This window comes from Lissotriton helveticus, chromosome 4_1 (genome assembly GCF_964261635.1).
Source record: "Lissotriton helveticus chromosome 4_1, aLisHel1.1, whole genome shotgun sequence".
Lineage (NCBI taxonomy): Eukaryota > Metazoa > Chordata > Amphibia > Caudata > Salamandridae > Lissotriton > Lissotriton helveticus.
This window is the reverse complement of record NC_136063.1, coordinates 1,940,152,363-1,940,166,057: the sequence shown is the minus strand read 5'-3', so window position 1 is coordinate 1,940,166,057 and position 13,695 is coordinate 1,940,152,363.

Below are 13,695 nucleotides of genomic sequence, written 5' to 3'. Positions count from 1 at the left end.
GGACACAAAGATGTAATCAATTCTGGCCCATGTGCCTGTGTAGGATGTGAAGTGAGTGCCTTCCAGTATATCAGGATGTAAATGTCTCCAACTATCAATCAACCCTCCCTCTTCAACTATCCCCCATAGAGAGCCTCTCGCCTTAATATGATACGTTGAGCAACCATCCGCTCTGTCCAATCTCGGGTCTAGGGCTACATTAAAGTCTCCGCCCCAGATCAGATACCTGGAACCCAAATCCATTATAACTCCCCAGAGCTGTGTGAAAAAGTGGGGATCATCAACATTGGGAGCGTAACAACTGGCAATGGTAATCGTCTCCCCACCCAATCTCCCCCACACAATCACATATCTCCCCTCTTTATCAACATGCTGCCCCTGCAGTATGAACGGGAGAGCTCGGTGCAAAAGAATGGCAGTACCCCTGGCGTACGAAGAGTAGTTTGAAAATACCCTCACGCCTGCCCATCTCGTGCCGAATGCAGAATCCGTCAATGGGGGATTGTGGGTTTCCTGTAGCATAACCACCTGCACATTATGCCTGTCCCAATACGCCAACAATTGTCTACATTTTCGTGCATCTTTCAGACCACGTACATTCCAGGATATGAAATTACATCGGTTAACAGTCCCCGCACCTGTAGTCGTGTGTTTGACCCTGCTCAAATAGAGTATTTTGCATCCTCCACAACATCAATGTATCACGAGCAATATTCCCTCTCACATCCCTCCAGTATATCGCTTTGTCAAATTGCTTGTGCATTTCACACTCATACAAGTCACATAACAACCATGCATTCCCCCCTTCCCCCCCCACCTCCCACAGAGGCATCCCCAACTCGCCAGTGCCATCACCCACCCTTCCCCACCCCGACTCCCTCAACAACCAGGGATGAGAACACACCCCACAACAACAGTAACCGTATGGGTAATGCCCGCTAGGGAACATTCCAGGTGGCGAAACAACAACCCCTCTTCTCCTTCAGCTTCTCACGGCGGAGCCCACCTAGCTAGAGGGAGAGAGGGGGGTACCTGGCGACGCGGCTCAGAATCAGCGTTTCTCGGGTCTTAGCCCTCGCCCATCTCATAGTCAAGGATAAATGAAGGGCAATGACCACAGCAACTGCTACAATTTAGGCCCCAAACCAGTACTCACATACAGGAACCATAGCGATATCTAGTGTTTCAAGTTCAGTGAGGTCATTGTTATTAGTCCTCCAGCTGGTCGTTTCTGCGATCAGGCTCGGCCATCCCTTCTCTATGCTGGTGCGCTGAACGTTTAACATGTTTGATGAATTCCTCAACTTGCTGCGGCTTCGTAAAAAACTTTTGGCGTCCCTGGTAAGTGATACGCAGTCTAGCCGGGTAGAGTAATGCGTAGTCAATTTGCAGAGTACGAAGCTTTGCTTTAACATCCAAAAACTTGCGCCGTTCTTCCTGGACCATGGGCGTAAAGTCAGGATATATTGTGAATTCATTACCATCACAGGTAAGCTTGGTGGAGGATCGAGCCGCCCGTAAAGCCGTGTCTCTGTCCCTATAGTTTAGTAGACGGGCTATGATAGGCCTCGGTTTCATGCCCGGTTTGGGTACCGGTCCCAAGGATCTGTGCGCCCTTTCTACTATAAATTGGGGGGAGAACGCTTCCGAGCCCACTGCAGTCAGTAGTAGTCTTTCCACATATTCCTCCATTTTAGCCACGTTGGTGGACTCCGGAATTCCCACTATGCGTACGTTGTTACGTCGGCTTCTCGCTTCCAAATCCTCATTCTTTGCCGCAATGGTGCGCAATAAATCATCCATTCATGTAAGTCGCGTTGTATGCTGTCCTGAGGTGTCCTCGACATCCGAAACTCGCTGTTCCACCTCCTTCAACCTCCCCTCGTGAATATCCAGTTTGTGGACTACAGCATCCATACGGGACGACATTCTATCCACCTTGTCCGCAATGGTCGCGAATCCCTGGCGCATCTCACGGAGGATTTCCTGGACATCCGTGGAGGTAGTCGCCCGGCTATCAGCAGGATTGCTAGCCTCTATCTGCTTCTGAGTTTCCGGGCTGTTGCGAGTCGTCTTCTTTGCGGCATCAAACGTGAGCTTCGGTTGCCGCGCATCTGGCCGACCCATCTTAGCCGCTCAGTAATGTCGAGTGGATCAGAATGCAGAGTGGCGGATAGCAGGGTCGTTACGGACGTGCAGTCACGTTGTTCAGAGAACCCGCCGGAGAGCACCCACCGTCCAGTCGAACACCCGGTATGGAGCAGCACCTGCGCGGGGTGGGTGCGCGGGCGGCGGGTGAAGGCGAGCCTCTGTCGCCGCTCCTGGTCGCAGCACACCCCTCTGAGTCAGACCAGCAAGCCCTCCAGGAGTACCACAGTGTATTCGTCCCACCATACAACAACTAGTAGCAGTTCAATGAGGTTGCAGCTGTCCCAGGATAATTGCTCGCTGTGCAGGAGCGTAGACCAGTCGGAAGCAGAAAGCAGTCCTCTCAGCCGGGTGGTATATATGCAGGCGTGAGGACTCCGGGACGTATGGAGCAGGCAACAGTCACCGCGGGCCTGTAATGCGTCTGAGCGCACCCCTGTTATACATGCCTCCAAGAGTGATGAAGCACAGCGTCCCCCAAGTGGTCAGCTCAGTATGCATATGTCCCTTGCAGTGTCAGGTGAGGAGGGCTATGCTACCAGTAATGCCCGCAGCCCCCGGATTCCTGTCCGCGTTTCTCGCCTCTCGGTCCTCGCAATCAAATGTGGGAGGAAGCACAATTGAGAAGATGGCGGGCTCCCCAGCCGGTGGCAATGTCTCCAGCAGTCCCCAGAAGTGCACAGTAGTAATGCCCAGCGAGGCACTCCAAGCACTGAGGGCAGTTAAAGTAGGGTCCCCGGAGGATCCGAAGGTAGTGGGGCCTCACTCCAGAAATGGCCGCCACTCTCGAAGGGGAGGCAGCAGGGCACCGGCCGCGCACGGCAGAGGCAGGCAAAGGCAGGCCAGCAGAAAGTCAAACAATGCGCTGGAAATACCTCAGTGGTCAAGTGGGTCAGGGCAGCGCCGTCTCCGCATTCAGAGCACCACCGCTAAAGACTGGAAGCACTGCCCTCCGCCGCCTTCCTGCTGTGGTCCGCCGAGGATTTCGCGCCTTTAGGGGCCCAGCTGGCGTCTTCAAAGCCCCGACCTCGCGTCCGCAGGCAAGCCGGCCGGCCGCGCTGAAACCTCCGGCAGCCGGGGTCGCTGAACACAAGGATGCCACCACCAGCCTCAGCCAGCAACCGATCAGCGCCAAATTCACACCGGAGCCGCTGTGCAGTCCCCCTATCAGATGGGAGCAATTTCAGCCCTATCTGTCTCCGATTTAAGGATCGATTATAGGATTACCGTCGCCAGGATGTGAGAGCCTCACGAGAAGGCTTCCATTCACAAGTGCGCCACCTAGCGCCCCCCGTGTAGGTGGAAGAATTCTTAAACACGATTCAAAGTTAATATCATCATGCTTCCTATACCATGCTGATCCTTGTTTCAGGAGTAAGGCCATTGAGGATGTATATCAGCAGGTGCAACTCCAGCATTTGTATTACATTAAATCCATCCACCAGCACAATGCACATCTCGATGAATCCCCATGTTCTAGCTATTTTCACTTATGACAACTACCAAAGTGCTATTTAAGTGCAGCATGAACAGCACATTTGAGCAATGAGCTTACATATCATATCACAAGGCTCAATGCCATGCCAATAAGACTCAAAACCTGCATAGAAAGCATCCAAAAAAGGATGGCAACAAACAAACGACATCATGCTAAACCCCATGAAAATCAAAACTCTTCTGTTTGCCATCAATGTCAAACATTCTCTGATTCAGTCATGGCTGTCCAATTTAAAACGCACCAGCTTTACACCCCCAACCAACAGAACATGCTAAATCCATTGGTTTCACCTTCAACCGAAACCTCTCACTCAACAAACACATTTCCAAAAAGATCAAAACAGACTGCTTCCGACTCTCTCCTGAAACAAGTGAATTTTCCTCAAGAGAAGATTTTAGAATGACAGTTAAAGATCTGGGGGCATATTATCAACACACAGCGATAAATATCGCTCAGCGCGATTAGCACTATATTTTTTTCGCCGGCTATCGCTGGATTAAATTGCTGGTATAACGCGTTATCATCAACGTTTATCTCCACAGCGATAACAAATCCAGCGATGGAGACAAAATAAGGGGACATCGCTGGAAATCTAGCTATACTAGTGCGGCGATAAGGGAATCCTTGGTAATAGGGAGATGTGGCCTTAGCCTCAGCATCCACCTCCCTTTATAAATATAGCTAAGTATGACATTTTGCAGATGTTAGGTTACGGCTATAACCATGCTTAGCACAGCTTTTTTTTAGCGCTATGGGTGTCCTGGACCGGCTTGGTAATAAGGAGAAGTGCAGTTAGCGACATTTTCTGTGTTATTTTGACACAAAACGCCCACTTTGCATCTCATTAGAGATACAAAGCGAGCCGTCGGTAACAAGGCTGTTAACATGCGCTAATACATGTTAGCACTGCCTTGTATAGGGAGAAAACATTATCTCCGCTTTTTTGGCTATTAAAGCCAAAAAAGCGGAGATAAGGCCCTTGATAATATGCCCCCCAGTCCTCTCAGAAATAAAAGGAGGCAACGCATGCTTAATGGCATCCCAAGAAACATTCTCACTCCCCTGAAATGTATCCTTCATGCAGATGCTCGGCTCATCAAGAGGTGGAAGAACTCAGAACACATTCTCTCATGATGAAGGATCTACAAAGCATCCTCCTCAACAGCCGCCCCTGGAAGCCCGGATCATCTTTAAGAGCAGTTGCATCACTTACAAAGCCCACTACCCCACCAGCCCAGTCCACCTAGCTAACAAATTTACAATATAAGGAGTTCTATGCCAGATGAGACACACCAGCATACCCAGATTAAAGACTAAACACTGGAGGAGCAAGAAAACAGTCCCAGAATGTAGAACGAAACATTCTCCAAAATCAGAACTACTTACTTTGCTACAAGAAACTTAAGTTCCACCTCTTCAAGAAACAACATTTTATAGGCTGACTTCTCACTACTTCACTCCTTCTAACTCCTCCCTTTGTCGCTTCCCTCCTTATATAGTCCCATTGAAGCTTGTCCCCTGCACAGCGCTCCCTTGCTAGACAGCTAGGTTTGTGCTTCAGAAATGCCAAAACACACACACACACATGCAATGCCCCCTCATTTTAGGTCACACATTTGTACCACTACAGAGTGCACATAAAAGCCCTTCCTTCATCTGTAGATAAATGCAAATATGCTTTAAATTTATCCAGTGCTTACTTTTTATGTAGTAATGAAATAAAATGAAACTTCTAGAATTACAGAGTAGATGAAAGGTGCCATGTAGGGGCACCTGAATACACTCTACGCGCGGCACCCTTCAATCTTCCCTCCTGAATGTTGTATCCTTTTCCTCATGGACTCAATGCTTCCGTACCTTACCTCCAATCCTTGTTAATTCTGCAGCAATTACTACATGGATTTCTTTTCTCGATCTACTATATCTCAGACGAATATTGATATGTGCAGTTTTTGTTTTAGCAGGAAATATGTATTTAACTTTTTAGAACTTAATTGATCATTGTAATGAATAATCAGAATTCCTCCAATCAATCGTAGCAATGTACAAGAACCAAGTCAAAGGACCCAGTAAGTTAAGAAAAACATTAAAGCGCTGAGCAAAGGAATGTTTACCTATATGTAGCGCCATAAACTATTTTTGATCTTTGCATATACACATGAACATATGTTTTATTTGCGTTTCCTTAAGTAAGATTCGAGTTATTTAATGCAATTAATTTAAGTCCACACATTAGCATGTGTTTACGCTGATGATGTTTGTTATTTTTATTGCAATCGCGTCTACATCCGCTCTTTTAGGCACACTACATTATTTTTTTCTTTTTTCGCTGTTTATTGTGCGTCTTTTGCTGTTTCCAATTTTCCTCAGTTTATCTGTTACATAATATACCAACCCCTTCCTCATCCCCCGTAGATTGCTATCATTTCCAGTGGCGGCTGGTAAAATTTGAAAGTGGTGGGGTGTGTAAACTGGTAATGATACTGCACCGTAGCGAGCGAGCGCAGCGAGCGAGCCCGACCCCCTAAGGAGGGTTCGGGGGGAAGCCCCCCACGAAAATTTTGAAAAAATAGTTACAAAATGGTGCATTTTTAAGCAAATTTGAGAAAGCATGAAGGTTAATAAAGCAATTGTGAAAGTGCAGGTATTACATTATCAAAGAGCTGCCATATAACATAGGTAGCTCAACCACAGAGCTTTATAACAGCATTCAAAAATACCCTAAGGCCTTGCAGTTAGTAGAAGTTCATAAAGAAGCCATGGCCACTGTGGCTACCTTGAATAATCAACTGCGAATTTCAACAGCCACAGAGTCCAAATCTGAAACATTGAAATAATAATCACTCAAAGTCCTCAACTCGATGAGGGCACCATCTCATCTGGCAGTTACCCCACAAATTACTTGATAATGATAAAACAAGTGTGATAGGAGACGCTTTGGTTGCTGTAGGTCCTGGACTCAAGTCACAACTTAAAGCTCAATGGTTCTTGGGAGCGTTGTTTATTGGGAATATAGTGGCTAATGTACAAACATTAGACTATCTATTGCATATCGATACCTACCAAATAACATTACTGCCCCCAGCCCAAATGTAATGGTATAGTAAATATGAAAAGGGCTGTTAAAGTTCACAGGAGAGGAAACATCAAGCTCTAGTACCTCAAGCTTAGTACTGGTGAGATGTGGTATGAATTTTGTTATCACCTTAAACAGTTTGTTGAACGGAAGAATAGTTACGTTTGTCCTTGGGTATGTAGTTGGTAATTTAAGTTGAAGCCAGTAGAGAGAGCAAGAGAGAGAGGGTCCCACAGCAGCAACAAAACACAAAGAAATAGGGCCGCTTAGTAGGTTGTGGGGTCGGGCACTCCAACACAGGAAGGTCTCCACAGCCAATGACTCAACACTTTTCATAATCCGTTCCAATTCAAAGCACATTTTAGGATAATAACATGAAATGTCAGAGGGATATGCACAGTAGGGAGGGATAAAGATACAACCACTTGGATTAAGTGATCTGCAGAGACGTACAGCATGCATAAGGTAAAACTGGGATATTTCTTGCATAGCAGTCTGTCAAGAGTCCGATAATGGAGGAGAGCACACGAGCAGCACAGACCAGCAGGGCTCAATACTATGGGTCCCTGCCCCAAGACAGCTTGACAAAGAGTTAATCAGAAGCAGTTGCTTCACCATACTATCTATAAGGTGGGGGTAATTCACTGCTTCAGAACTGGAAAGGAACTAAGGTAAATAAATTAGCCTCTCAAACCAAATGCCTAGTTGGTAAAGGTTGCCTGGCTCTTCTGACAACAGCTAAAAGACAGACCTGATGTTGCAACTCACCATTTCTACGCCTATACTCCATTGATTCTCAAGGCTGATTGCCATAGCCACATTAGTATATGTCACAGAACACATCGATAGCTCAGCATAATCATGAACTTTTACACCTCCTGGCAATTATAAGTGGCCTTTAGGCCTCTACTGTATGATAATCCCACTCCCAATCAACACAGCTTTATGTCACAATAGCCCCAAAGCTAAACTCACAGTTTCAAAACAAAACACCTCTATGTTCCGGATCAAACCATCAAAACATTTGCCTTAATCAGAGCATCATCAGGTGCACTCATATCTCATTCTCTCATTCAGTGTCACAATTCCTATACAAAACAAAGTTATCAAATGCTAGCGATTAACATTGTTTGCAGAAGTACCTAGTTTATGGAGCTGTCGTTCATTCCTGCTTGTCACTGAAGTCCAGCACTTGTTTTATTCCTGTCTGGTGTTGCCTCAAAACCCTGTAACTCCAAAAGCTGAATTTGAAGGTACTCTTGAAGAGGCTGCCCTCTAAGGCTTACCACCCTACCATTCCCAAAGAGCTTCGCTCTGCTTCTGTCTGCCTGTGGTACCACCTAACAGGGCCCCAAAACCACCTTGTTTCTCCAAGGCCCACGGGGTCTACATGTGGGAGACAGAGACAGAGAGAGCGAGAGAAAGAAAGGGAGAGAGTAAAAGTGTGAAGTAGAGCTTCAAACAGAAACAATGGTGAAAGTGAGCAAGAGAGAGAGAGAGAAAGCAAAGGAAAGAGCGGGAGTAGGAGAAAGGGAGTGAGCAAGAGTTGGGGAAGCAGAGTTGAAGAGAGGTTCAGAGAGAGAGAGACTGACGGAGAAAGATTCAGATGAGAAAAAAAGAGAGTTGCCAAGATACGGTGAACGAGCCCGCAAAAAAGATCGAGTTAGCCTCAGATGTAGAAGAAGAGAGTAAAATGGAAACAGACAGTGAGACGTGCACATCCATATCAGGTATAGGAATAACGCATAGTGTACCAGGCGTGGATAATGCGTTCCTAAAAATAAAAGCTCAGAGGGGAAGAAAATGTATCATGTCTGGGAGTGAACACACAAACAATTATAGCACCCGCACCTGTGTGACAAATTGGACAACTTTGTACGTTTTTCTGCTCTTTTATGCTGTTACCCCAAAAATGACAGACTCTTTTGGGAGTTGTATTTGTCTGAGTATTTAAAAGACACCGAGAGAGTCACTTTGTTATTGAATGTGAAACAACATTATCTACCAAGCTTTAGATCCATGGAAAGTAGGCATTTTTACCTGTTAGAGCCCTCTGTGAGTTTACTGATTGGTCAGTTAATGGACTGCACGTGGAAATTACCATTTGTCTCCCAGAAGTCAAAGGGAGGAGAACCTTGAAGCACACTCGTGAAGCTACCCTTCATTCATTCTCCTTTTAATCAATGTTAATCACTCAACCTGCTTTACATTTGTGCAAGTTGAGGCTATTATCCTTTAGATAAATCCAGGTTGGGAACTCGGCACATAGTACCAAATGTAGTACAAACCAGTCAGCACACTAGCTAAAAGGTATAGAATACACTGTCTCACAACAAGAGGAACACCCACATTGTATTTTTGCAGGAGACACTGGCCACTCAGCATATGCACAAGTTATTAAATCCACTCAGTGTTCTGGCCCATATTATTGACAGCGCTAACACAATTGTCGTATGCCCCCTTGATTCAGGGTGGTGGTTTTAATCGCCTTTTTGATGTTCTCCAGACAGCTCACTTCTGCCGTTCTCACATGCATTGGCCACACTTAGCTAGAGAATTAAACCAATAGACACCCAAGAACCAGGCATTCAGCTTATAAATCAAAAATGATTTCGGACCGTAACGTATGTGACCGCCAAGCCCTATCTGCAGTACTGCCTATCTGGTGTATATTATTGCATTAAAACAGGGACCCCCTGAATGAGATCAGATTCCTGGATCAGGGCAAAGCAATTGATAGCAAAAAAATATCTGGCAGTTTGTAAGAAAAAAATAAATGAAATTGTATGTGTCAAAACACAAGTAAATATTTTGTAATTCTGGTCTTTTTGAATTGTAGAAATATGCTGATTTTGTCCTGATGAAGACACACTGGTTGTGTCGAAACGCGTTGGCAGATATACATCAATTTTGACAATCAGCTGGGGAAATCATCATGATTCACTTCTCCTTTTTAATGTGTAGAGAACACGACAATTGAACATTGCATTCTCTTTTTATTATCTTTTTATCATTTTGTGTATTTGATTGAATGTGCCCATCAATTATTATCATTGTGATTACATTTTTATGATATCATGATTATTAGTTAGTATATTTTTTTCTTTACTTGTGTTTTATGTGATATGTCTAATTTGTGCCAGTTGTCTACTTTGTTGCTATCTGGTGTATATACCATCGAAACACAATGCTTAAATATAAAATATCTGCATTCAGATTATGGCACATAATTAACGGATGCTCACGCCAACAGAATAAAGCAAGTAACCTTAGCCTAATTAATTGAATAATCGCATACAACCTACTCCCTAACAATAGCGATTAGAGACATCCACAGCAGAGTGGTATTATACAGGCCAGCCATTAAAAAAACTTAATTACGGGCGGTTTCAGACATTCACAGACTGACTCTCAGTCTCACGTCTTGAAGAGAAGACAACTGTTGCACACTGGACTGGCCTGCCCACCCGGAAATGCACATTAATTAGCAGTTCTTTCATTTGGTTCTAATATACCATGCCATGATTAATAAAACATTTGAATTAAAGCACCAATTTATTTCCGAATAAAACCTGGTGAAATAACTCCATAGGGGCAACAGCATTAATATGTCTGTACTGGGCTTGAAAGTTTTCATGCAGGAATCACAGTGCAGCTTTAATTAACCAAACGTAATTAGCATCAATTTCTCTACTGTAGATTCTATAACTTCTCACATCATCACACAGAACAGGATCGCGACAGGCCCCTTGGAGTGCCATCAGAAAAAGCATGACTTTAAACATGTAAGAAAATATAGATGTCACGCTCAAGCCCGGGAGTCCCAAAATAATATGAAATTAAGAATCTTCTCCCTTGTACCAACATCAAACATCAGAGCCTTCGGTCTGCTGGCCCGAGGTAGATGCTCTCCGGTTTGGATTCCTTGTGTTTTGTGCAGCATCAGCACTTCTCCAAGCTTCTTGTCCTTGATTAATTTTGGCAAAATGAATTTATGTGCTTTGTGCTCAACAAACATATAATTAACGTGCTCCTGTTCCATTAGAGTTAAGAAGCAAGCACTGATGCAGTAAGCGCTAGCGTGGGAAGCAAGCCCATTATCACTGAAAATTGCGTCACAAAGTGCAGAGGCCTGCTGTCGAGTTCTCCTCGCCTGCCTACTCTCGGTTTCTCCTTCCCTTCTCCCGCAAGCCAAGCGTGTAGCCAGCCCAGTGGTGACAAAATGCTTTGGCCTATAGTTTCATTAGCCTTTAAGCCAGGGCTTCATGCTATTCCTCAAGGGGGGCCCCCAGACTGACTATGTAATGAACCATTGGGGGGAAGCACAGCAAAAACGGCAATTGGAAGCCAAGCCATCCCATCGTTTACTCAGAGACAGAACAATTACAACACACCACCTTAAGACATCTGAGTTGCACTTGCACTCTTGCAGCAAAGCCATAGCCAACGCTGGACTATAAGTTAAAGATTGTCCGCCTGGGCCTTACCTGGCCTGGTGAACTAATCGAGCTCACAGCCAGCCGAGTCCTTCCTCCTTCAACTGCCCTACTCGAGTCCAGCCAGCAACCACATAGACTACCACCTGCTGCACTCTGGATCGTAAATTAGCTGCCACGTCCTCTCTCCAAATGCTGGCAAGTGCTGCGCGCTGGAAGCAGTGATTCAGGTTAGCGTAATCTCAAGCCTGCGCAGACGGTCCTTGGCTGACACACCCTTCCCTCCCACCACGCCCTGTGACGAGTTGGAAAGGGGTGGTGACACAAGCTCTCCTCCACCCTGATTGACGTGGAGAGTTAGCGATCCCGGGCTTGCATTTAAAACGCCCGGGGCTAAATTAACCTTCACGCCATCAGGGGGTGGAGACTGGGCCTTCCAGCTATGTAGTTGACGAGCCGATGACATCACAGCCTTCAGGGCTGGGTTGTTTTCGCCCGGCAAAAACATAGCAGGCATTTTTGGGCCTGGCCGCCAGAGAGCAGAGCAATTAGTCACGTGACGTGACAGCTGAGCTGCGTGATAATGGTGAGTCGTGAGTGGGGTTGTAGAAGACTGCAGCCTCAGACAGTGCCCCGGGGCCCGTGTTCTTTGGGAATGTTTTACATTTTTTTAAATAAAATAAAATGTTATTGATGCACTTCGTAAGTACCTGGGGCGGAGCCCCTACGCCCTAAAAGAGAAACCGCCACTGAGATTCATTTCTCTCGGTATTCACCTTCTGCGATAATGTCTTTCAGTCTAACGACTCTAGGAGCTGGCCCCATGGTGGTGTCAAGCCGTTGTTGCTGCTGTTTACCCCCGGGTGACCTTCGAGAACATTTGATGGCCCTGGCAATGTACTATGTAATCAAAGTTCACGGATGTATTAAGAACAAGCATTTGCAATGCAATAGGTCTCGCATTTGCGAGAGCTTCAGCTATATGCATTGTAAATAATAATGTATTTAATATATGATTATTGAAAACCTGCAGACGGTGCGTAAGCATGCACTTTGTACTTATAGTTGTTGCTTACGAGAAGCAAGGCTGTCAGTAACTGCACCTCTTTTACTGCAAGCCTTGCTTCTCATACCAAGGATATAAGTACAACGTGTGTGTTTACGCACCACTTGTAGGTTTTCATAGCTCATAATTAAAAGGCAATGCCAATAGCTCAAACTGTTGCAAATGTGAGACCTATTGCATTGCAAATGCTTGTTTCAGATTTATCAGAACAATTCCCAAACCTTTCTCTTTAAGAAAGATGTCAGCCTTGAGTTGAAGCTCCCCCTGTATGGCAACTGGAAAGCTGCAGTTAGCACCTTACTCCCCTCTCCACTGCGGCATAGGCTACGTGCAGCAGGTGCAGTGGTCACCGGCTGGCAGGGGTCCACTGTAACGAATAATTGCTTTCTTTTACTACATGCGGTGAGGGAGAATGAAAGGCAGAGGTAGGGAAATTAGCAGAGTTTGAAGTATGAGCGGTGACGAAATAAAAGAGAAAGAAAGACATAGTGAGAGAGGAGACAGGATCAGAGAAGAATGACACTGAGGCAAGAGAAAAAGCAAGCACTGGCAACTCCAACGAGTCTGGAGTTGGCAGGCTAGTGCAATTATGTATTGCAAGTTTATACCTCAAAAATAAAGGAAGAAACCAAAGGGAAACTCGGAGTGACAAAAAACTGACAGCCATATGCCGACAAGAAGACTTAAAAAATAAGAATGCAGCTAATCTGATTTTAATAGAACAGTGTGGGTGCGTCCTACCAGGCCGGTGTATATTTGGAAAAGGTATGGAAACCCTTTCGGTCCTTAATGCACAAGTATGATTGTTATTGGAGCAAAGAAAAGGCACCATTGTCTTTGAAATACTGAAAGCTGAAGATACAGTATGAACACGCAAAAATAGCTAAATTAAAAATAAAATAATAAAAAGTGGGTAAAAATAGCACTAGCTGCATCAAGTATTATCTGACCAGTCATGACAGTGAAGTGCGCTACTTGCTAGGCCGATGGTCACAGGTGATGAGGCCAAATGCTGTCACTGACAGAGCCAGTTGCTGAAAAAGACAGACCCACTGTCCAAGGCTGTGGTGGGCGGGAGCAATATGTGAAAGACAGATGTACGCTTTAAATATGTATTTTACATTTTTAAATTTTTTTTATTGCATGACGCCGGCAAAAAATAAAGCTGCCTTGGGGCCAAACCTAAAACAGGAGGCGAGATGGGCCAGAGAGGTGATGGACAGATGCAGTGCCGCAGATTCCATGCCTGCCCCGGTGCTGACTGCCACTTACTCACCCTAGCATGGCTCACCCGCTGACGGGAAGGACATGATATGCCTTCTATTCCAAGGATTGTTCTTTTCTTCCCTCTTACAAGAACCACCCCCTCCCCTTGATCCCTCACCCCTCTTCCTATGAGTCTCTCACTCTGTCTGGTGTTCCTCAGTGACTAATATAAGAGCCAGCACCGCTCTCCTACACACCACTGTCA